This window comes from Fukomys damarensis, unplaced genomic scaffold (assembly GCF_012274545.1).
Source record: "Fukomys damarensis isolate Sample0158 unplaced genomic scaffold, DMR_v1.0_HiC HiC_scaffold_29, whole genome shotgun sequence".
Classification (NCBI taxonomy): domain Eukaryota; kingdom Metazoa; phylum Chordata; class Mammalia; order Rodentia; family Bathyergidae; genus Fukomys; species Fukomys damarensis.
Window position 1 is genome coordinate 11,461,587 of NW_022900941.1, and position 23,612 is coordinate 11,485,198.

Here is a 23,612-nt window from a genome sequence, read left to right on the forward strand (position 1 = left end):
CGGTTATTGATTCTTTATGCTAGTTCCTGTGCTACTGAGAATTTGTTCATTAAAGTCTTTTCCTATGCCAATGCCTCAAGAGTTCTACCTAATTTATCTCTCAGAAAGTTTAGTGTTTCTGTTTTAATATTATATCTTTAATGCACTTTGATTTAAATTTTGTGTATGGTGAAAGTACAGGCCTAGTTTTAATCTTTGATACGCTGAAATCCAGTTTTTCGAACACCATTTATTAAAGAGGCTATCTTTCCTCTAGTGAGGATAGTTGACTCCATTATCAAAGATGAGCTTGCTGAGTATTTGAGAAGTCGTTTCTGTATCTTCTAATATGTTCCCCTGATCCTCAGGTCTATTTCTTTGCCAGTGTCATGCTGTTTTTATCACAGTGGCTTTGTAGTATAGTTTCAGGTTGGGGATCGTGGTATCCCATGCCATGTCTCTGTTGCCTAGAATTGCTTTTAGTATTTTAGGTCTCTTCTTTTTCCAAATGAATTTTTGGATTGTTTTCTCAAGTTCTGTGAAATAAACTTGGGCTGTCAATAGGGATTGCATTAATTCTGTATAGCAGTTTTGGAAGTATGCCTATTTTCACTATATCGATTCTTCCTACCAAGGAAGAAGGATGTCTGTCTTTCCATTTTCTTATAACCCCTTCAATCTCCTTTTTCAGAGTGTTGTAGTTCTCAATGTAGAGGTCTTTCTCCCTGTTCTTATGGTACACAGAATCATCAGAATTCTTCACAGCAGAATCATTTCTATTCTTTTCCTGATATCCTGAAGCTAACAGTTAGCAGCTCATATATGCTGTTCTTGCTTAAGAAAAAAAAAAGAATGTGGATAACCAATATTGGGGCACACTCTGTCAATTACCTTTTTTTTTTTGGTTTTTTTGAGACAGGGTCTCACTATGTAGTTGAGACTGACCTGGAACTCACTATGTAGCCCAGGCTGGTCTTGAACTCACAGCAATTCTCCTGCCTCAGCCTCCTGAGTGCTGGGATTACAAGCATGCACCACCACACCCATCTGACCTTAGTTTTTGATGATAGTTTGATCCTAAACTCAAAATTGGCTATATATGCCCCCTGGCATTACCAAATATTGTTTCTTCAGGTGGCTGGTTCTTTGACCTTGATGAATAAAATACCATCCAGCTGTATGTGCACTGTAGTTCTTGGCTATTCACTTGTTCTCTTTCTAGATTATGCTGCTCTGTAACTCTGTCCTTCTGATTCTGTTTTTACCTGGCTCTGTTACCTGCCTCATTTTTCACCTTTTCTGTATCATCTCAACATCTCTGCCTCGTATTCCACTTCACTAACCTGGTCTGTTTCTACCCATCCCCTGGTATCAAGCCAAGAGCAACAGCTCTATAAATCTAGGCCAAATCTTACCATAGGGAGAATATATAGTTAACACCTTGGCAAAATGGGCATGTTTCTCAGTGTTAGATCCTGTATTATGAAGCAAGACCTAGATTCCATTAAGAATGTACATGTTGGGCTGGGAATTTAGCTCAGTGGTGCTGCGCCTGCCTCACAAGATCAAGGTCCTGAGTTCACTCCCTGGTACAAAAAAAGGAAAACCAAATGTATACATGGTTGCCATAATTAGAATGAGTGAATTAATGAGTCTCCAGGGGAAGGAGACTTCGAGGCAGGACCAGACAAACAGCAGTGGGAAAGGCAAATTTAAGAGCTGGGACAGTAAGATGTTTACCAGGGTTGTCTTTGGAACTATGTTTAAATAAATAATAAAAAGAAAGAGGGACGAATTCTGGAGAGAAAAATGAAGCTGAATATTTAGCAGGAGAAGGGTGTTCTTTCTTCTCCCTTTCTTTCCAAGTATATCGAATATGCAAATTGCAAATTTAAATTTAGTCAGTTAATTTTTTTGAGTGCCAGCTATGACAAAGGCTATGTTATGTGTGCTTCCAGGTTTATTGCATAAAGATTTCTTTCTTCGCAGAGCTTTCATTTTAGCCAGATACTTTGCTCCATACCTCCATGGCTGCTGTTACATTGAAAATACATCTAAATTGGGCTTTGGCATCAGGAACCTATCTTCTAAACCCTGCGCGTCTACATCGTGTTGTATAAAGATACTCTGAGTATCCTTATCTATAAAACGGGTCCGTGGATAATTACTCATGGTTTCTGTGTGAACTGCTCATGACTCTTTCCCTGATCTAACTCAAATGCTTCTTCATTGTGCCCACCAGATTCCAGCCACCATGGCCTCTGTGCTTCTCGTCAGCAACACCAAGTACGCCTGGTTCATGGTCTTGGCAGTTCAACAATCACCAAAGAACTTTTTTTGTCTTCTGCTTTTTAAACGGCCACTTCCTTCTCTAAGCACTGAGTCAGAGCCCAATCATTCTGCTTCTACTTGCCCTCTTCTTTACCCTTCCATGTTTTATTTTCTTCACACTACTTTCACTCCAGAGGTGCTTTATTATTTATTCATACATTCACCTGATCATCGTCAGCCCTTTACTAAAATGTAAATTCCTCTCAGGCTGAGGTCTTTCCTGGGTTATTGGTCCCTAGCATCGGGAAAAGTGCCCACCACATAGCAAAAAATCATTGAAAGGACACCTAAGTAAATGAGTAGATGCACGAATGAATGACTTGTTGGGGAAGAAGTTTACGATCTCTTTGATATTGTTCTTCTTCCAACCTGCTGTGATGGAGATATTTTCCATGGGCACAGGTGGGAATATCATACAAATGGGTGGTAATCATTATGCTTTTCTATTTGCTTCCTCTTCCATATGTTGTTCTGAAAGCATTTATTTACCTATTCATTTAATTATTTTGCATAGAATATGGGTATTTTTGGAACAACCATGTGAAAGTGTCTTGTTGAACTACAAAATCAAACAAAGTGTAACAGCTTTGACAAACATACCATAAGTTTGGCATATCTACTCCTTGAAGAAACATAAAATCTGGGGACAATCTGCTGCTAGCCAGTTAACATTTTTTTACAGTTGTGAAAATGTTGTCCTTAAGGGTCCTTTGAGGTTATCAAAAACAGATCCCTCATTTACCAGGTGAAAAAATTATAGTCTAGAAAGGGTGGGAACAGGGTTAGAGTACTGGCTTCCTGACTCTGAGGCCTGGGCTATTTTTCCAATATTATGTGCCAACAAATGAGGAAATGAAGTTATTACTCTAGTTTTACTGATTTAAAGATAAAGAGCTGATGCCAGCTGGAAACCTAGAACATCATAAGCAAATGAAAGGGTAAACCTTGACTGATACTTACAAACATTCAAACCCTTACATGCTCTGGCTCCTCAATAAACGTCCTTTATATAGTGTCTATGATTTTCATATGGGCAAATAACTCTGCCTCTGTTTCTAGGACTTAGGTAGCAAAGGTTAATAAGGAATTTCACATGTGTAATTTGTAAAACATTCACTTTTTTCAGCAGGTGAGAAAAAAGGCAAGACTTTTCATAAAATACCAATCAGTAGAGAGAAGCTCAATGCTATTGTAATGAAAATAAAAACCACTGCGTATGTTCTGCTTCAAAGATGAGTTGATTTTTTTCAAATGTATTTTTCATGAGCAGAAAATTGTGAAAATAAGAGCATTTTATGGGTAGGGAGCTATAACAATTAGTCCACTTTAAATCCTGGCTTTATTTAAATTTAGCTAAGTTTATCTTACCTGAGTTACTTATTGACAGCTCAGCAGTCGGCAAATTGATCGAAACCAATCAAAATCTATTTCACTTAAAAAGCAGGAATGAAAGGCAATTTTTTTTTTTTTTTAACGGTGGAGGGATGGTGTACTAATACTGCAATATTTTGTGATGTGAAGTTTCAGTTAGTGGGAATTGGAATAGCTGAGTTAGAACCTCCCCTTGCAGAGTGGATAATGAAATGTCAACAGACCCTGAAGAAGGAACTCACTACAGGAGGGGAGAGAAGCTTTGCTGGCAGGAAGTTCTTATCAATCTGTCTAATTATGCTTTTGTATTCACTATGAGCTCCTTGGCCTCCTGAATATTTTACAGACTGTGAAACGATACTTGGTCTTTGAATTGAAATGCCAGCCTGAAAAACTGGACTAATTTAAGGAAAGTTTTATTTCAGTTTGAGGAGAAAAAAACCTAACAAAACAGATCTTTATCAAGGCAATATTTAAAGACTAAATGGATGATGTAAGGTATTTTAGACTGTTTTTTTACTTCCTCATCTGAATGATGTCAATAATTGAAACAGATAATTGAATAATTGAAAGATATGTAACGATTTCTTTTATTGTTTTTAATTTTGCTTTTCTCCGTGTCCCCTCCTGCAACATTTTCCTTTATCTCTTATGCGCACATTCAAAGAATTCCTACAAGAACATTTTTCATTTTCCCTGAGAGACAGAATAGACAATGTCTAAACTACGTCAGACAACAGATTCCTGACCTCAGCCCCTGCAGAGCCCAGGTCAGATCGTCAAGCAGAAAGGAAATCAGAGAAACTTGAAATCTCTGCTTAGGTCTTTGTCGATGTGTGGAAAAGAATAGGTCAAATGCTATAGTCTGTACCAGGGGGTATACTATGTGTTTTTGTAAAAGGTCAGATAGTGAATATTTTAGGCTTTTGAGGCCATAGGACTTCTTTGGCAGTGACTCCCTCCTACCCTTATAATGAGAAAGCCGCTACCGACAAAAAGTGGACAAATGAGTATAGCTGTATTACACAAAGACTTTACCAAAACAGCAGTGGCTCAGGTTTGGCTCCTGTGCTGCAGATTGCTGAATGCTGTTCTGTTGTTAGACACATGCTTAGAACACAGTGCATGTCAGAAATGTACATATTATTAGGAATTCCTTCCTTCCTTCGACAGAGATGGGCAAACCAAAACTCCCTGCCAGAGCAGAGTTTATATTGAATCACGGAGAGCTGATAAAGAACAAGAAATGGAATAAACACGCAAACTTCTTAATGTGTTAAAAGTTCAAAGTACTAGGAAGACAGTATGTGAGGGGAATAGAGAGCGTTATGGGGGTGATCAGAGCATGGACCCTAATTTCAATAGGATGGCTACGGTACGCTGCGTAGAAAGCAGCGTTTGGGCAGACATCTGCACCTTCTCAGCGGTGTCTCCACCTTGCTGCTTTTTCAGCCGTTACTGTGGCACAGGAGCTGTGTAGGTGCAGGGTCAGGGTTTGGGGAGCAAAAGTGTCCTAGAGCATTTTTATTAATGACTTGTCTTTTAGGTGTGCTGGTTCTTGGAGCTGTGACCTCGTCAAGCTTCTCTAGGGGTAGAGGGTTCTCTACACCCTCACATTCCTTTCTTTGGTTGTAGTGCTCTTAATTCGTTTCCTAACCTCCGCTGAGTTTCTCTTTCCTGTAGCTGAGGCTGGTGTACTGGAGGGAGAGTGGGAGGAGTGCTTCCTCCCCAGACAGCGTGAGGCTGTGGCAGAGACTCTTCCCCCCGGAGAGCGCGCCTTTGTAACGGAGCACGCTCTTGACGTGTTCGGCAATGCTGATTTTTCTCACCAGTTTCCCTAACCATGAGGGACTTTTGCTTAGCTCTTCACCGCAAGAACCTGGTGGAACTCTTGGAGTCAAATCTCACAGAAGCACAGGAGCTCCCAAAGACTAGCACCCTCAGGAGTATCTTACACTTAAGCCAGGCTGTCTCCATCCCTTAAAGTTACCAGTGTAGACTTCCTGCTAGTTTATGGCTCCAGGAGCTTCTGTCCCAGGCATGCGCATTTCAGCTCTGCCTCTAGGATACATCTGTGTCTCACATTTTAGTTTGGTAATTGCCTGAAACATCATTTTTTTTTTTTTCTACTCGGTTCAAGAAAAGTAATTGATTTTCATTCTGTTAAGAATGTTCTTGCCAAATTGAGTGTCTGTTTCTAAGTTCTTTACCCATTGGGTCTGAAACCAAAAGTCCTGTGCTGTTTTTAGGATCTATACTCAAAAATGCCAAAAGTCTACTTCTACCCACATGTCATTGGGGAGAGCATGTCAACTGATTAACTCCAAACCAAAGAACGAGATACACACCTCACCTATGCTGAGGCCAGAGAAGAGTGGCTGCAGGGAGGGCAAAAAATTGAGACCATTCATTTTCAAAAAATGAGTTATTTCCTTATTCTTTCATCATGGGCTTTTCACTGCTGCCATTACCTCTGCAACCCTATTGTTCTGTTAAATTATCTACTGAATGGTTAGCATGCTCCCTTTTTTTCCTAGATGGACTTTGAGTGACACAAACCTGAGTTCAGAAGTATGAGAAAGTATTACTCACTGTTCTCCTTGAACCTCAGTAACTGTCTGTATAGTGTCTTAGCTGAGTCATTTTTATTCGCAAGGAAGAGGAAGCCACACAGTTGAATTCAGGGAAAAAAAAGAAAGAGAGGCAGGTTATAGCAGACATATGGGCCAAGTTCTGCAATAGGTCTCTGAACTCAGGACGGAGGGACCATTAGAGTTCTCTAGGGCATGAAACCTGGGAGTGGGAATAGTCTGAAATCTCACACAGGGCCCCGTAGCATCTCTTTCTGCTTCTCTGAGTGTTGTGCTGTTTCTGCAGATTGGCTCTTTATTTTGCAAGCTGAAGCCATTCTAAGGTGATATCCTATAACTATGAAGTAATGATATCCTTGGGGCAAGAATCTTACTGAAATCAAACAGTTGGTTCTCAATTTTAATTTCATACTCCCCAGATGTAATATAATGGATGTAGTTAGGGAAATATTCTCACCCCTGATATCATCAGTGGACACTGAAACAGTCCTGGGAGACCTCCCGGCTGTGGAGGAGTAGAGACTGGGGAAAGGGACTCCGGTGAGTTACGCTCAGAAGCCAGGACACAGGGACCTCTGCGTCCTTCTTAAGAAATTCTGCATGTCTGGAGATATTTTCAGTTGTTATACTTGGGAGGGGAATCCTACTGGCATCTATGGATAGAGGCCAGAGATGCTGCTAAGCATTGTCCAATGCAGTCTGCAACCTACAACCACAAAACATCCAGCCCAAAATAACAGTAGTGCTGGTGTTGAGAAACGTTGAGCTGGACTAACATCTCAAAGAGAAGACTGACAGGTACCTGTTGAGCTCTGTGTGAGAAAAATACAAATAAATAATAACTGTTGCATTTAGTGAGCACATACTATGTTCTAAGTGCTTGACCAATACCTTTTCACTACTTCCTCACAACAGTTCTATAAGGTAAGTACCATTATCTTTGGTTTATGGAAAACCATGTAAGGCACTCTCCTTGCAAAGTTCTTAACTCTAAGTGACTATGACTATGAAAATCATCACATCTTGGATCTATTGTTGTTGTCACCTAAGTGCTTAGGGAGATACAAATAGATTCTTAAATACCGATCCTGTGAGCCAACAAGTGACAGTAAATAATAATATCACCATTATCACCTGCTAGCACTGTAAAAATGACAGTTATGTCATGCTGTGTATAAAAGGATTTGAATGTAGCATAAACAGCTACACAGAAATAAAGGCTGATAGGAACAGCAAAAGGAGAATAGAACATGTAGGCTTGAGCCAAACAAAGCAAAAGATTCCCCAAATCGATATTCTCATAGCTTTCCTTCCCTCTCTAATTTGCCAGTTGACAGTCTATACTGAGACTGTTTTCTATACCTTACAATAGGAATAGGGTGTGTGACTTGTCCCAATCTGATCTGTGCATATTGCATCATGTATGGGCTTCTCATCATGATTCATGTACCCCGTAAACATGCATAATAATGGCATGTCAATTAAAATTAATTTTAAAATAGGACTGAACACACAAAATTTGTAGAGTTGTAAGTGGTTCCAGTGTAGTTCACTGCCTGCTGGTGTAAATAACATTTTCTTGGGACATGGTCATGGTTCTTTTTTTTTTTTTTTTAAGGCAGAGCTGAATATTTACAAATCTGAAAAGGTTTGCTACCTTGCCCACTTGTGGAGAAAGTCCTCTGACTCCTGACATAGGGTGGAGGCCCTGGAACTTGGTGAATGTTAAGGAAAAAGATTCAAACCTTAATTACTCTTCACATTAGCTATGTGACTTTAGTAAAATTTCTTATACTCTCTAGTCCTAGGTTTTCTCATTTATCCAATGAACTTTCTTGTGGATTAAGTGAATGTACTTATTTATTAAGAATTGAATGGACATTAAATAATGAAAGTTATAATAAGCAATGCTTTGTTCTGAACATATTTAATGCATATATACTGTAGGATCAGTGTTCAATTTCCTGCCATGGCACCGGCATTTATGGTAAAAGAGAAAGAGTGTCCATTCTGTACTCCGTTCAGTTCTGAGAGCTGTGCGTCTGTGAAAACTTGGATATATACATAATATTATTGTCAAATGTGTGTTGGAAACACAGGATATAAAGCACAGAGACATTGAAAAGATTGCTTAGGGTCTCATAGCTGAGAAGTTAGGTACAACTAGGACGATGCACTCCCACAGTCAGCTGCAGAGCTCAGACTGCAGCTCTGAAATGAGCATCAGCCTGGATGCTCCTCCGCAGTGATTCATTTTCAGCCCAGATGGGCACCTTTGTGGAGGGTTCTGCTCTGTCTAGGAAAACATGCTGATCTTAGGTGGCTCAGGTACAGCTTTTGACACAGGGTCCGTAGCGCCTTGGGGAAAAGGAAACTGTGACCAACACAGGAGAATCCCAGGCATGTATTTCAGAGGGGTGGGAGAACTCTGTGATCTGGGGAGGGGATCAGCAGACACTTGTCCTTAGGACCTGTGTCTGTGTCACAGCATGTGTATTTGCATGCCTGCTCCACCAAACACTATGTTGCAACCCTAAGCTACAGTGTTTTAGAACCTTACTGTTTTGGAGACAGTGCCTTTCCAGAGGTGATGAAATTAAAACAAGATCTTTAGTGCCGGCCCTGATTTAGTCTGACTGGTGTTCTTACAGGATGAAGGAATTTGATCTGCAGGGATGTGTGCATAAGAGAAAAGTCCCTGTGAGGACACAGGCAGAAGGCATCATCTGACAGACAAGGAGCGCCTCGGAAGGAAACAAACCTGCTCACATTTGTAGCCTCCAGAACTGTGAGTACTTGAGTTTTATTGCTGAAGACATCCCGTCTGTGGTCTTTGTTGCTCCATGCACAACAGGGTCATATGGTACACCAATAGCACTCCACTTGGAAATGGTTAGCAGAATATGGGATGAAAAAAAAAGGGAGTCTTTCATTGTTTTCCTGCCACATGTCATAGGCCAGACGTGACCCAAACATGTTTAAAGTGCCACTAGCAAATATACTGAATTAAAAAATGAGCATGGAAGGCATCAGCAGATGGAGAGGGAGCACGCTGTATTGATGGGGGCTTCTGCACCAAGTGAAGTGGCTGCAGACAACTCCAGAGACGTGCTGCTCTCACAAAGTGCTGATGGAGAAAATAGACCAGCAGAGCAGCAGTAAAAAGAAGCTGTGCCCAGCAGAGTGGCACCAAATCCAAGAAAGGGCAGAACATGTTGCACACGTTACTGGAGATTCCAAAAACTCTTAAGAGGAGGTTCACACATCAGCAGTTTGAAGAAATGAATGATGAAAATTTGATATTAATATTAGTGTTCCCACAAATGAGTTCAGAGGGTGGTGAGGCTTGGGGAAATTACAGTTACACACAGTTGGCTCCACAGCAGGTGCTGATGAAGAAGTTTCTTAAAAGCTAAACATGATGCATTTGAAAAAATAGACTGGCAGGCAAATAATGGTGCATTGGGGAAAAAGTAAGGAGATTTATGCAAGAATAGAGAGAGCCCAGGAGAAGTAGATTTAAGCTAACACAATCAACTTCCAAGGGTTATTAAAGAAGATCTAATTAAAAGGACTTTGTGAAGAGAACATGCTTCAGAGATGGTTTATTAAGCGAGAAAGCTGAACTTTATTCAAGATGATCACAGGCAGAAATTCAATGGCATGAATAGGAACTGTACTTAGAACCAAACAACTAATAGGCTACAACAAGAAAAGGAATTGGGCATAGTTAAAAAGAGCCAGTTAAAAATAGAGAGGGGAGGGACCCGTTTGTACTGCTCTAGAGATGGAAACAGAGGAAAAAGATAATAATTTGTAACTTGGCAGAGCAAAGACAGACTATGAAAATCACTTAATTGTCAAAAGGCATACATGATGGAGAAGGGTCCACACTAGGGCCAGGGTGCTGGTGTGAGTGGCAGGAAATCAAATGAAGGGACCTAATCCAGCCCTCCTGTGAGTGCGGCTTTCTGTTCTCCAGCTGTCCCTTGCCTATCACTTGCAAGCAGTATAGGCTGAAAGCTAAAGAGTCAAATGTTCTAGTGGCCTTTATTCTAATCATGGCATGTACAGGGGTAGCTAGAGGGCAGTATATAGCTTGCTGACTTTGAAAACAGGTGGCCTTTCCTCAAGATGTTAGATAACCCATACCCTTTTCCTCCACCTTGAAAGGGAGGTGTGTCAGTCAGTGCTTACTGGAGAAACTCCTTTGCCACAAGATATACAAATATATAAGCATTTACAAGATTGGTTTATTTTTTTATTTTTTTCTCATTGAGTTTATTGGTACATTTTAGGTATACAGTACAGTTACTTTCATTATTGGGATCTTGTTCCTTTACATGACAGGTCTTGGTTCTCAGTTTTTCCCCTTGTCCCTGCTCTCCCTTCACCCCCTCCTTACCTCCCCCTTTACAAACACTTCATTTCCATTTTCTCATATTTTTTTCTTTTCCCTTATTAGCTTTCCCCTACCCTTCTCACTTTCCCTACATCTTTAGCCCCTTTCTTCCTATTTCACATTGTCAATTATATCATTAGGATCTTATGTACTGTTATGGTTTATTCACACCAGAGAAACTATTTGGTATTTACACATGTGTGACTTACTTATTTCACTTAGGAGATATCCTCAATATGTATCCATTTTCCTATGAATGAATCTAATTTCTCATACTTATGGCTGAATAATATTCCATTTTATAAAAAAACTACATCTTCTCTATCCAGTCTCCAACTGATGGGCAGATGGGCTGTTTCCAAGTTTTAGCTATTACAAACTGTGCTGCTATAAACATAGGTGTACATATATCTCTGTGATATGATTCTTTTAATTCTTTTGGAAAGATAACCCAGCAGAGGGATGCCTGGGTCAAAAGGAACCTCTACCATCTCTTTGAGGTATCTCTATATTGATTTCCATAGTGGTTGCACCAGTCTGCACTCTCACCAACAATGGAGAAGGGTTCCTTTCTCCCCACAACCCTGCCAACATTTACTATTGTTTGATTTCTCGATAGCAGCCATTCTTTGTGGGGTGAGGTGGAATCTCAGTGTTGTTTTCATCTGCATCTCTCAAATGACTAGTGATGTGGAACAATTTTTCATATATTTACTTGCTGCTTTTACTTCTTTGTCTGAGAAATGTCTGTTCATTTCAGATGCCCATTTTTGAATCGGGTCTTTATATTGGGGGGGGTGCTGATTGTTTTGAGTTCTTTATATATTCTAGATAATAGTCCTTTGTCTGAGAAGCAGCTAGTAAAATTTTTTTTCCTACATTGTAGGTTGTCTCTTAGTTCTGCTGATGGTTTCTTTTGTAGTGCAGAAGCTTTTTAATAAAATGAGATCGCAGCTGTTGATTCTTTCTGCTAGTTCCCGAGCTACTGAGGATCTGTTCATAAAATCTTTTCCTATGCCAGTGCCTTCAAGAGTTCTGCCTAATTTATCTTGCAGCAAATTTAGTGTTTCTGTTTTAATATTTAGATCTTTATTCCACTTGGATTTTAATTTAGTGCATGGTGAAAGATAAGGGTCTAGTTTTAATCTTTGGTGGGTTGAGATCCAGTTTGTCCAACATCATTTATTAAAGATGCTATCTTTCCTACAGTGGGGATGGTCAGCTCTTTTGTCAAAGACGATGTAGCTGAGTACATCTGGAGTTGTTTTTGTGTCTTCCAATCTGTTCCACTGGTCCTCAGGTCTGTTTCTTTGCCAGTAACATGCTGTTTTTATCACAGTGCTTTTGTAGTAGAGTTTCAAATTGGGAATTGTTACACCCGGTGCCATGTGTCTGTTACCTAGGATGGCTTATGCTATTTATTCTCGGTCTCTTCTCATTCCAAATTAATTCTTGGATTCTTTTTTCTAGTTCTGTGAAATATAGTGTTGGAATTTCAATTGGCATTGCACTGAATCTGTATAGCAGTTTTGGTAGTATGGCCATTTTCACTATGTTGATTTTTCCTACCCAGGAGCAGGGGATATCTTTCCATTTCTTATATCCTCTTTAATCTCTTCTTTCAGAGTGCTGTAGTTTTCAGTATAGAGGTCTTTTTCTTCTTTTGTTAGATTGATTGCCTAGATACTTCATTTTTTTTGGATGCTATTGTGAAAGGAATTGTTTCCCTAATTTCTTGCTCATTGAGTCTGTTATTTGTGTAGAAGAAGGCTATTGATTTTTGGGTGTTGAACCTGTATCCAGCTACTCTGCTAAAAGTGTAGATTAAGTCTAGAAGACTTTTGGTGGAGTTTTTTGGGTCTTCTATGTAGAGTATCATGTGGTCAGCAAATAATGACAGTTTAACTTCTTCCTTTCCTTTCTTTATTGCTTTAATTTCATTCTCTTATCTAATTGCTGTGGCTAATGTGTCCAGAAATATATTGAAGAGGAGTGGTGATAGTGGGCATCCTTGTCTTGTTCCTGATTTTAACGTGAAAGTTTTCAGTTTTTGGCCATTTAATATGATGCTGGCTGTTGGTTTTTCATAGATAGCCTTTATTAAGTTGAGATATAGACCATCTATTCCGATTTTTTGCAGGGCTTTTATCATGAATAGGTGTTGAATTTTGTCAAATGCTTTTCCTGCATCTATCGAGAGGATCATATGGTTTTTGTACTTGACTCTGTTAATATAGTGTATTACATTTATTGACTTATGTATGTTGAACTATCCTTGCATCCCTGGAAAAAATCCGACTTGGTCAGAATGTATGATTTTCTTGATGATCCTCTGTATTCTGTTTGCTAGTATCTTATTAAGGATTTTTGCATCTATATTCATTAGGAGATTGGCCTGTAGTTCTCTTTTTTAGTTGTGTCTTTCCCTGGTTTGGGAATCAAAGTGATACTTGCTTCCAGGAATGAATTTGGAAGTATAGCTTCTCTTTCAATTTCACTGAAAAGTTTGAAGAGTAGTGGCAGTAATTCTTCTCTAAATGTCTTGTAAAATTCAGTAGTGAATTCATTAGGGCCTGGGCTTTTCTTTGTTGGTAAATTTTTAATTACATTTTCAATTTCATTTATTGTAATTGGGATGTTTAAAATGTTTTTATCTTCTTTGTTTAACTTTGGTAATTCATAAGTATCTAGAAATCTGTCCATTTCTTCTGTGTTTTCCATTTTGTTATAGTACAGATTCTCAAAGTAGGTATTGATTATCCTCTGGATTTCTGTTGGATTTGTTGTGATTCCACCTTTTTCATTCTTAGTTGCATGGATCTGAGCCTTTTCTTTCCTATTTTGGATAAGCTTAGCTAAGTGTTTATCAATTTTATTCATTCTTTCCAAAAACCAACTCTTCGAGTCATTTATTTTTGTATCATTTTCTTAGTTTCCATTGCACTGATTTTTGCTCTTATCTTTATAATTTCCTCTCTTTTTTAGAGCTTTGGGTTTTTCTTGCTCTTGTTTTTCTAGGAGTCTAAGATTCATCATTAGGTTGTTTATTTGAGCTCTCTCTGTTTTCCTATTGTGGGCATTCAGTGCTATGAATTTATAACATAAAGAAATACTTTCATTTTGTCCAATAGATTTATGTGTGTTGTATTGGAGTTTTCATTTATTTGTAAAAACTGTCTGATTTCTCCTTTAATTTCCTCTGTGATCCATTGATTGTTCAAGAGAGTGTTGTTCAATTTCCATGTATTTGTGAAGTTCCTTCAGTTTCTTGTGCTATTGATCTCCAGCTTGATTGCACCATAATGTGATAATATACAGGAAATAAATTTGATTCTTTTGCATTACCTGTTCTGTGAGCTAATATGTGATCTATCTTGGAGAATGACCTATGTGCAGCTGAAAAGAATGTATATTCTGATTTTGTGGTGTGGAACACTCTATAGAAGTCTATTAAGTCCATGATTTCAAAAGTTTGGTTCAGGTCTAATATTTCATTGTTGATTTTTTGCCTAGATGATCTGTCTATTTGTAAAAGTAGCGTATTTAGATCCCCCACTACAATTGTATTAGTGCTTATATGGTTTTTCATGTTTCTTAATAATTCTTTTATATAGTTGGGGGCATTAATATTTGGTGCATATATGTTTATGATTGTAATCTCTTCCTCTTGAATTGTTCCCTTTACAAGGATATAGTGGCCTTCTTTGTCTCTTTTAATCAGTTTTGGTTTGAAATTTGCTTTGTCTGCAAATAAGATTGCTACCCCTGCTTTTTTCTGGGCTCCTGTCACATAGAGAATTGTTTTCCATTCTTTCACTTTCAGTCTATGGGCTTCTTTTTGCACTAGGTGTGTTTCTTGTATACAACATATTGTTGGATTTTGCTTCTTAATCCGTTCTGCCAATCTGTTTCTCTTGATTGGTGAGTTGAGGTCATTGATATTGATGATTATAACTGATATGTACTGACTTATTACTGTCATGTTATTGGCCTTTTGTTGACTGTTTTTCCTTTTTCGCCTTCTCCTTTTAGTTTCTTGCCTGTCTATTTGATTTGCTCTGTTGGGCCTCATGGTGTTATTACCTTCATTGTCTTTTTCTAGGATATTGTTTAGAATTGCTTGTAGTGCTGGTTTTGCTATTCATGTAGTTGCTCAGGTGTTCTTTGTCATGGAAGTGTCTTATTTCCCCATCTATTTTGAAGGAGAGTTTTGCAGGATACATCAGTCTAGGTGGTAGGTTGTTTTCTTTTAGGACTTGAAAGATCTGACTCCAGGCTCTTCTTAACCTAAGGGTTTGTGTTGAAAAGTCTGCTGTGATTCTTGTGGGTTTTCCTTTGCATGTGATTTGTTTCTTTTCTCTTACTGCTTGTAGTATTTTGTTCTGTTGGGTTTCTGGGATCTTTATTATTATATATCTAGGTATAGATTTTTTTTTATTATGGCTAGTTGGAGTCCTATATGCCTCATTTATCTGTATGTCAATTTCTTCCCCTCTGTTTGGGAAGTTTTCTGTCATTAATTCTTTGAACATTAAGTCATTTGTATTTTCTCCTGATACTTCATGTATTCCTGTCAGTCTTACGTTATTCTTCTTTGCATCATCTTGGAGTTTTTGGATCGATTTCTCATGATCCCCTACTGTTTTCAAGAGACCTCTCTTTTCATGGTTACTGACTGCCATCCTATCTTCTATATCTGAGATTCTATCTTCACATTCTTTTATTCTGTTTCATACACTTTCAATAGAGTTTTTAATCTCCTGGATATCTGTTTGAATCTGTTTTATGGATTCCATTTCTTTCCTATGTTGGGCATTCATGGTTTCCATTTCTTTCTTATGCTGGGCCTTCATGGCTTCTATCATAGTCCTGAGCTCATCTATTTTTTTTTTTCTCAGTTTCTGTTCTAGAGTCTCGAATCATGGCTTTCATTTTGCTCATGATCTCTATGGTTATCTGGGAGATTTTTTCTGTTTTGAATTTTTGTATAGCCTGATTGATCTGTTTTGTTATTTCCTGTGCTTTGAATTCAGGGTGTCTGGGTGGTTCACTATTTGCCTTTTCATCCTCATTTGCCCTACTTTTTGCCATTGGTGAAATGAAAGTCTGTCTTTGTGTCTTGCTTAAGTGTTTTCTCATTTTTACTTTTGTTGTTGAGCTGTCCTTGGTTTAATCTCTGGGTTATCACCCGAATCTTCCTGATATAGTTGCATCCTAGCTTCTGGGTCTCTAACAACCTACAGACATTCTTATCTTCATAACATCAGGGAAAACAGCTGATCAAATCAACCACAATCCTGTATCCCAACTGATACAATCAGCAGCACAATATGGTCAAGCACAACTTGCAAATTGACCACCTGTAGTAGTCACTAGTCTATAACCCTTAAACCATGTGAATTGAATTAAAATCAAGAAGCAGTCTAAAATGTGTCTGCAGTGAACAAACTTTTCAACATAGCATATTTTCCATTTAGGATGTGGGCTCACACAGAGCTAGGACAAGAGGAGTAGATAAGTAAAAGAATTGGAAAAGGTTTCGAGTGAAGCCAGAGGACATAGAATGACCATACAGTCTTTAGAAAGCTATTAAATTCAAAAGGGATAGACAGAGTGCAAGAATAAGGACAGGAATATATTCCCTTAACAGTAGGGGCTCACTTTCCCTTGAAAGTATTGACACATGAATGAGGTAAAATAACAGAAGAAAATAACATAAAGAAAAAATGATAAAAGAAGAAATCTGAGGGCAGGAGCAGGAACAGAAAGGGAGATAAGGGATAATATGGTGGAGCAAAAGACTGAGTTGGAGAAAGAGGACAGAAAAAAGAATTTGCAGAGTGGAATGAGGAAGTGAAAGAAAAAGAAGAATTTGAAGGGCCTCTTTCAGACTATATCTCTGCTGTCATAATATACAATGTGCACAGCCATGTACAGGACTAAGTCCCCTGATCTCAGCTAGCCAATTGTAGATCCCCACAACTCAGACTGACCTCAGGCCTCAAGGCCAACATTGAGTTCCCCAACCTGCAGGGTTGAACTCTACACAGTTCTACTACAGGTTTTCTCTGCCCTTTCTTTAAAGATGTTCAAAGTTGGGAGCTCAGAAAAATACCGTTTATGACCACCTATGCCTCTGCAGAGTGGGCTCAAGGACTGGCACAATCATGAGATCTGAGAGCTGGGGGAGTGGTGTTTCAGGGGCACCTGCATGGCTACCTTCCTTGCTGAAGCTGGTGGCAGTGCACGCAAGGGAGGGTGCAGCTACTGGTCCTGCTGAATGGGCCCAAGCAGGCCAGAGGGAGAGCAGATCCTAGAGCGGCCTTCCCAAATCTCACCTTTCTCACTCTAAGATCAGTTTACAATAGCCACCCACATGTGTGAAGAATGCAAAAGTGCTGTCTGTATCTAATCAAAGGCCTGGAGCTCAGTGTAGAGCCCTGTGTGAGTACATATCAGGAGGCTGAAGGTTCTGTGCTGGAAGCCAGGAGACAGTGTTCAAGGTGAAGGTGAAGACTGGAGCTCCTCTGAAGAAACAGAGCAAGCCTTCCTCTTTGTTTCACTTTTGTTCCACTCAGGCAGCAAGCCTATTGGTTGCTGTCACTCACACCCAGCGTGGCTCTGCTGTTTTCAGTACATTCCATCAGCCACACCCAGAACTATGCTGACCCAGTTGAGCTGGACCTTTCTTACTCAAAATGACACAATCAGTTACCGAACACAGGAGGCTACTGTGTTTCTAGGCAAGTACAATAATTGAGAGGCATTCTTCTTGCCCCTTTCTGTCCCTCATCTTTTTCTCTGCTCACATGGCCAGGAGTTGGGATAAATTTTGTTACTGTGAGGAGACCTAGTTCTTGCCTATTTTCTTTTCATCTTAGACTTCCTGCTGCATTTCTCTCCTCTCTGCCTCTGTGTAGCAGCATGCTGTGGATGTAGTACCGAGGCAAGCCACTCCAGCTCTTCCTAGACTGCTCTCTTAATCGGGTATGATGCAAATGCCAGTTCCCCTGGAGGTGGATGGCAAGAATGCCCAGACTGTGTTCTGTAAATTTGGCTTAGCCTAGTAAGCCCCAAGGTCTATATTAGGGTTGTAAGAGGAGTCACACTCCATATCCTCCTGTACAGAAAAATGGATGAAAAACTTCCTTTTCATCCGTTGTCTCCTTTGAATTGCTTAAGAATTTTAAAAAGAAGCAGATATGGTTACTCTATGTTTCTGAACCACTGATAAATTACTTGCTATTAAACAACCATGGCAAAAGCACCTCTATCCATGTGCCTCAGTTTACTCATCTGTAAAATCAAGAAAAAATATTGTAAACCCAATAGAGAAAAGCTTTCTCAAGAACTATGTGAAATAATGTATGTGAGGGAAATAAATAAGCATGCTGTGCATGTGGTTTGGAGCTTCTTTTCCAAACATTCTATGGGTCTCCCAAACATTCTGTATTTCTGGATGTACCCAATGTTCTGTTCTATATTTTTCTAACTTTAAAAGTAAAGTTGTTACCATCCCATCTCAATAAAAATTTGAGGTATTCAAATAGGATTCTGGAGAGGTACAAATGTAATGACTTCCATCTGGCAGGCCAGGAACAATTCTACAACTTGGGGTGGGGGAGATGTTTCACCTACTACTACTCCTTATACCTAGGCCAACTAACAGGCACATCTTGTTTACAATAGTAAAATACATGAAATAGCAACAGAAGCTCTTATTATATAGTTTGAAATGATAAAGCAGATGAGATGGAGATAATACACAGATAAGATATTTTTCCATCATAGCAAAAAGACCGAGAAAAAGAAAGAAGTGTTTTTGCTGTAAATAATTTCACAGCTACCCTACTTTTTTGGTAAAGGATAGGTAGAAGTTGAAAGAAAATGAATACATTGGATTATGAATAATATTCTTACTTTTTGGAATATAGTCTGAACCCACATTAAAAAAGCAAACAAAGAGAAATGAGTCTGTACAAAGATACAAAAAGAAGAATATATGTAAATAAACAGGGAGAGCAAGTGAGAGATATAAAAATCTAGGGTAATATTGCCATATAGCAGATAAAAATTGTGCACAATTTATTATGTAATGAAGACTTTAAAAATTTGAAACAATAATAACTATAAAATAGGGTTACAAGGCAGGAATTCAAGGGCAGAAAGAATAATTCTTAGACAACTGCAAAACTTAAAATGTGAAAGATTAGAACTTAAGAAATTATAGAAGAAATGGTACCTCATGAAAACTATGTAAAGTAATCATAAATAGGTAAAAGGAAAATGAATTTTTAAATAATACAAATTAAATGTAAAAAATAAATGAAATAATGTATTATGTCTTCTCATGCCAAATAACAAAAATGATAAAAATTATATGAAATCCTAATTGTCAAACCATGTACTGTCTTATGAATTCAGGATATTTCTTCAGTGGTCTACTTCCTCAGTCCTTTTTTGTTTTGTTTTGTTTTTTCTTTTGGTACCAGGGATAGAACTCAGGTCCATGTGATTGTGAGGCAGGCAGCATAACCACTGAGCTAAATCCCTGGCCCCCTCTGTGATTTCTTATTTCTTCCTAAATTATCTATTTCATAGATACTCCCCTCACAGTTCTTTAATTTGCTATTTTTTTATTACTTTTTGAGTTAAAAATTCCAGGTAGCTAAGTCTAACCACATGCAGTAGATAAAATGTGTTAATCATTCAATAATAGCCCCAAACCCTAGCTGTTGATTAAAATTGTCTTGGAGTCAATATGTGCTTTTTGAGACAGCAAGGAGATTTTCAGAAGCCTGATTTGCTTGAGATGAAGTCCTAGATTACTGAGTGCCTTTATTACTTTTCTTGTAGCTGAGATGAAATTCCTGACATACAAAGTTAAAGGAGAAACAGTTTATTTGGTTCACAGTTTGTAAAGGTTTCAGTCCATGGTCACCTGGCTCCAAGGCAGGGTGGCATGGCAAAGGGATATTGCAAAGGAGAAATATTCCATGACAAGCAGGCAGGAAAGAGCACATTAGTCCTTTCTGTCCCTTACATTTTATGCAGGCTACCTGCTGTAGGGGGAGTGTAGCACTCACACCCTTAGTCCTAGTCAGAACTATGCCAAATCAGTCAGTGGACTGAGGCAGTAGTCACAAATCCTTGATCCCAGCACCACACACTCTAGATCCAGCCACCTTTGAACTCCTCTCCCTATGACTACATGTGGCTTTGGGGGACATATAGACACAAGCCACTGCTCTCTTGGAAAATGAAGTCGTGTTTTATTGTGATAGTACTTATATTGAAGATTCTGTGTCTTATTCTAGTCATAGTTTTTCTTATTTTATTTTAAAAAAATATCAAGTAAAACTCTAGTTTCTGAGATCACTAAACTGACTTGCATGTAGTTCATAAAATGAATTTTTAGAAAATTATAATGTAACTGTCCAGAACACACAACATGGAATGGGGCTAGATAATAGGGTGGGGATGTATGAGAATTTGAGACTCAATTTAAGCTCTGGTTCAATCATTGACTAGAAGATCTTTAGTGAGTAATTAAATATCCATGTTTCAGTTTTCTCCTCTGTAGAAGAGGAAAATAAGTGTCTACTTCAAAGCATTGTTAATGACTACTAACTTGTTGATGCATGCGTAGCATTCAGTGAAATTTTTTTTTTAATAAAAAGGAGTTAATTTGATACATTCAGAGAAAATGTAAAGAAAGACATGCTAACATTAAAGGATGATGAAGATATAAAAATATACACCTGGCTTAGTTTTTTCACTAATAGCAAACTGGGAAATTAATGTTAGACTTAGTGGTAGAAGACTGAATAGAAATAGGAAGAAAAGGCGCAAAGGGGAAGAGGAAGTGGGAGGGGTAGGGGAAAGGAAAGAAGGGAATAGGATTAATATGAGAAAATGGAAAAATGGAAACAAAGTCTATAGTTATAAATAGGTAGGGGTGGGGGGTGAAGGGAGGAAAAGGGAATGGGGAAAAAGATAAGAACCAAGATAGATTACGTAAAGCTACCAATTTCCAATGATGAATGTCATTATATTGTGCACCTAAAATGTACTAATAAAATTAATTTAAAAATTTTAAATAAATAAATTTAAAAAAGACAATAGACAAGACTGTTGACTCTTGCAATTTTTATTCAATATCCTATTAGAAGTTCCAGCCAGGGTAATTAGGCATGGGGAAAAGTGAAAAATACTCAAATTGGAAAGGAAGAAATACATTTATCTTCATTTTTAGATGACATAATTTTGTATATATAAAATCCCAAAGAACTTCAACAAAATTTAAAGCTTTTATGCTTTAAAGACAGGGCAGGAGAAATGGGGAAAAATAAGAACCAAGACACATCATGTAAAGGTGCAAGATCCCAATGTTGAATATAATTGTACTGTATACTTCACATGTACCAATAAACATAATTAAAAAATTTATGCTTGAAGTAATACTATTAATAAAGTAAAAAGACAATTCACAGAATGTGATAAAATATTTACAAGTTCTATTTGTTAAGGATTCAATATCTAGAATATGTCAGAACTCTTACAACACAAGAATCAAAAAGATGAATTTAAGAGTTGCCAAAGGATTTGAATAGATCTTTCCCCAAAGATTACATACCAATGGCCAAGAAGAATATAAAAAGAAGCTCAACATCATTAGCTATTAGAGAAAAGGCAAACCCCTGAGATGTCATTTCCTATCTTTCTGATGGCTACAATGAAAATGATAGCCAGTGATGGGTAGAAAGGATGTGGAAAACTTGCAGACTTCACACACTGGTGAGGGAAATTAAAATGATTTAGCAACTTGGGAAAAAGTTCTGGCACTCTTCAAAATGTTAAACCTAGAGTTACTAAATTACCCAGCAAATATACATATATATATATATATTATATAATATATAATACATAATATATATAATATAGCAACCATACATATCCTTGAAGACTGAAGACACGTGTGCATTAAAACTTGTACACTAATCTTCATAGCAGCATACTTCATGATGCCAGAATAATGAAAACAACCCAAATGACCATCGACGGATGAACAGATAAGCAAAATGTGATACTGTCCATCCCACAGGTACTACTAATGCATAAAATACATGTTACAAAATGGGTAGGTCTTGAAATCATTATGTTAAGTGAAAGGCACATGCAAAAACCACAAAGACCACTGATTTAATCAAATATCCACAGTAGACAAATCTATAGACACACAACTAAGTAAGTGGTTTCCTGAACTGAGAGCTCAATAAGGGAAGGTAGAGAGACTGCTAATGGTTACCAGTTTTCTTTTGGGGTGATAGAAAGGATCTAAATCTAGATTGTGGTGATTCTTGTATAACTCTTGTGAATATTTACTAAATACCATAGAATTATATATTTTAAATGTCTGGATTGTATGGTTTATGAATTTTATTCCCATAAAGCTGTGTAAAAAAAAGGACACAAGAGCCTGCTTTGTACATCAAAACAAATTATTTTAATGAGCTAAAAAATTCATCAAATCTACTGAAATCCATGCATGTACAGAAAAATTTCATATTTGACATAGTATTAGATGACACTTAACTTCTTACGTGGAAGATTGGTAATGGTCAAGAATTAAGCTTTTGTGCTTTTTCTTGCCAGTACCAATGCTTTCAAAAATTTTTAATCTTACTGGATATGATATTGTTTTGGCTAAGTAAGTATGTCTTCTAGTTTTAAGATGTACTCTGTAGTCCTGCTCTGCAGCCCCTCCTGCTTAGGGATCTCGCTCCAGTGGAAAGATCAGAGCTGGTTTGTCCATGGATGATGCCAGGGGGTCCCATTGGTCTGCACCATCACATCCGTGGACAGTCTCCTGTCAGCAGGCATGAAGCTGATACATCCCTTCATAGTGAAGCACATAGCCATGTCCTTAAAACTCATTGAGTCCTGGGTCCAGATGTTAAGGACACAGCTGTCATCATCTGATCTCATTATTTCTTGGTGCAGGAGTATGGGGGACTTGGCCAGGACTGAATGATTAAACTGAATGATTAAACTGTGGAACAAAAGCACATAGACTTTATGAAGATTGAATGGTTAAAATATGTGGCAAAAGTGCACAAATAATTAAACTGTGAGCCAAAAGGCACACAGACTCTGTGAGAATAAACATTAAAACTGTGGGTGCAAAAGGCACACAGGCTCTGTAAGGAAAGAATGATTAAACTATGGGGCAAAACCACACACAGGCTGTGTGAGAATTGAGTGGTTAAACCACAAGAAGTTTAGATTAGTAAAGTATGCTGTGTCTGGCCATGTCTTTCCCCTTTTCCCAAGAAAAACTGCTTAGCCTTGAGACAACTCTTGGACCAAACTGCTTTTTTTCCTGCTTTTTCCTCTTACATTGATATTCTATATAAAAGCCAGAGAATTCTTGGCTTGGTGGCCTTTTCTTCTCCCAGAATCTCCCTAATGGTTGGGCGCTTTCTGTGGAGAAATAGCCCCTCTGCACCTCTTTCTGACTGAACCATATCTCATCCCCCAGTAATCTTTTCATCTTCCATGGCACCCGCGGCCGCATACCGTGCCACATGGGCCCAGCTGGCCTCTGGAACTTTTGGCAAATGGGTCAGGGCACCATGCCACAGTCCTCAGAAACCAGTCACTCAGGTTATTTAAAAATGGCTACAGAGATCTATTTTGTAGGCATAGAAAGCATACAGTGAATTCCAGCTGAAATCATTCAAAATATTGTGGGCTAGCTAAATTTCATATTACTAATGTGAAATAAAATTTAAGAAATAAAACTATATCATTAAGGATATTAATAGATTAAAATCTCATGTCTAGAAAAGTTTGATGTTATAAAATAAGAATCATAAAATTAGAGAAACTCATGGTCAAAATTTCAGTTTTGTTACTGGGTCTTAGAATATGATTAC

General features: G+C 38.2%; 1 long non-coding RNA gene across 1 annotated transcript in view; it reads left to right on the top strand.

Moving 5' to 3' along the window:
* Positions 1-23,612, top strand: part of LOC117283689 — a 336,703-nt gene that overhangs the window by 170,789 nt on the left and 142,302 nt on the right. The window contains exon 6 of the long non-coding RNA XR_004514729.1: positions 8,924-9,060. This is a non-coding gene — a long non-coding RNA (uncharacterized LOC117283689). The remainder of the gene's footprint in view (positions 1-8,923; positions 9,061-23,612) is intronic.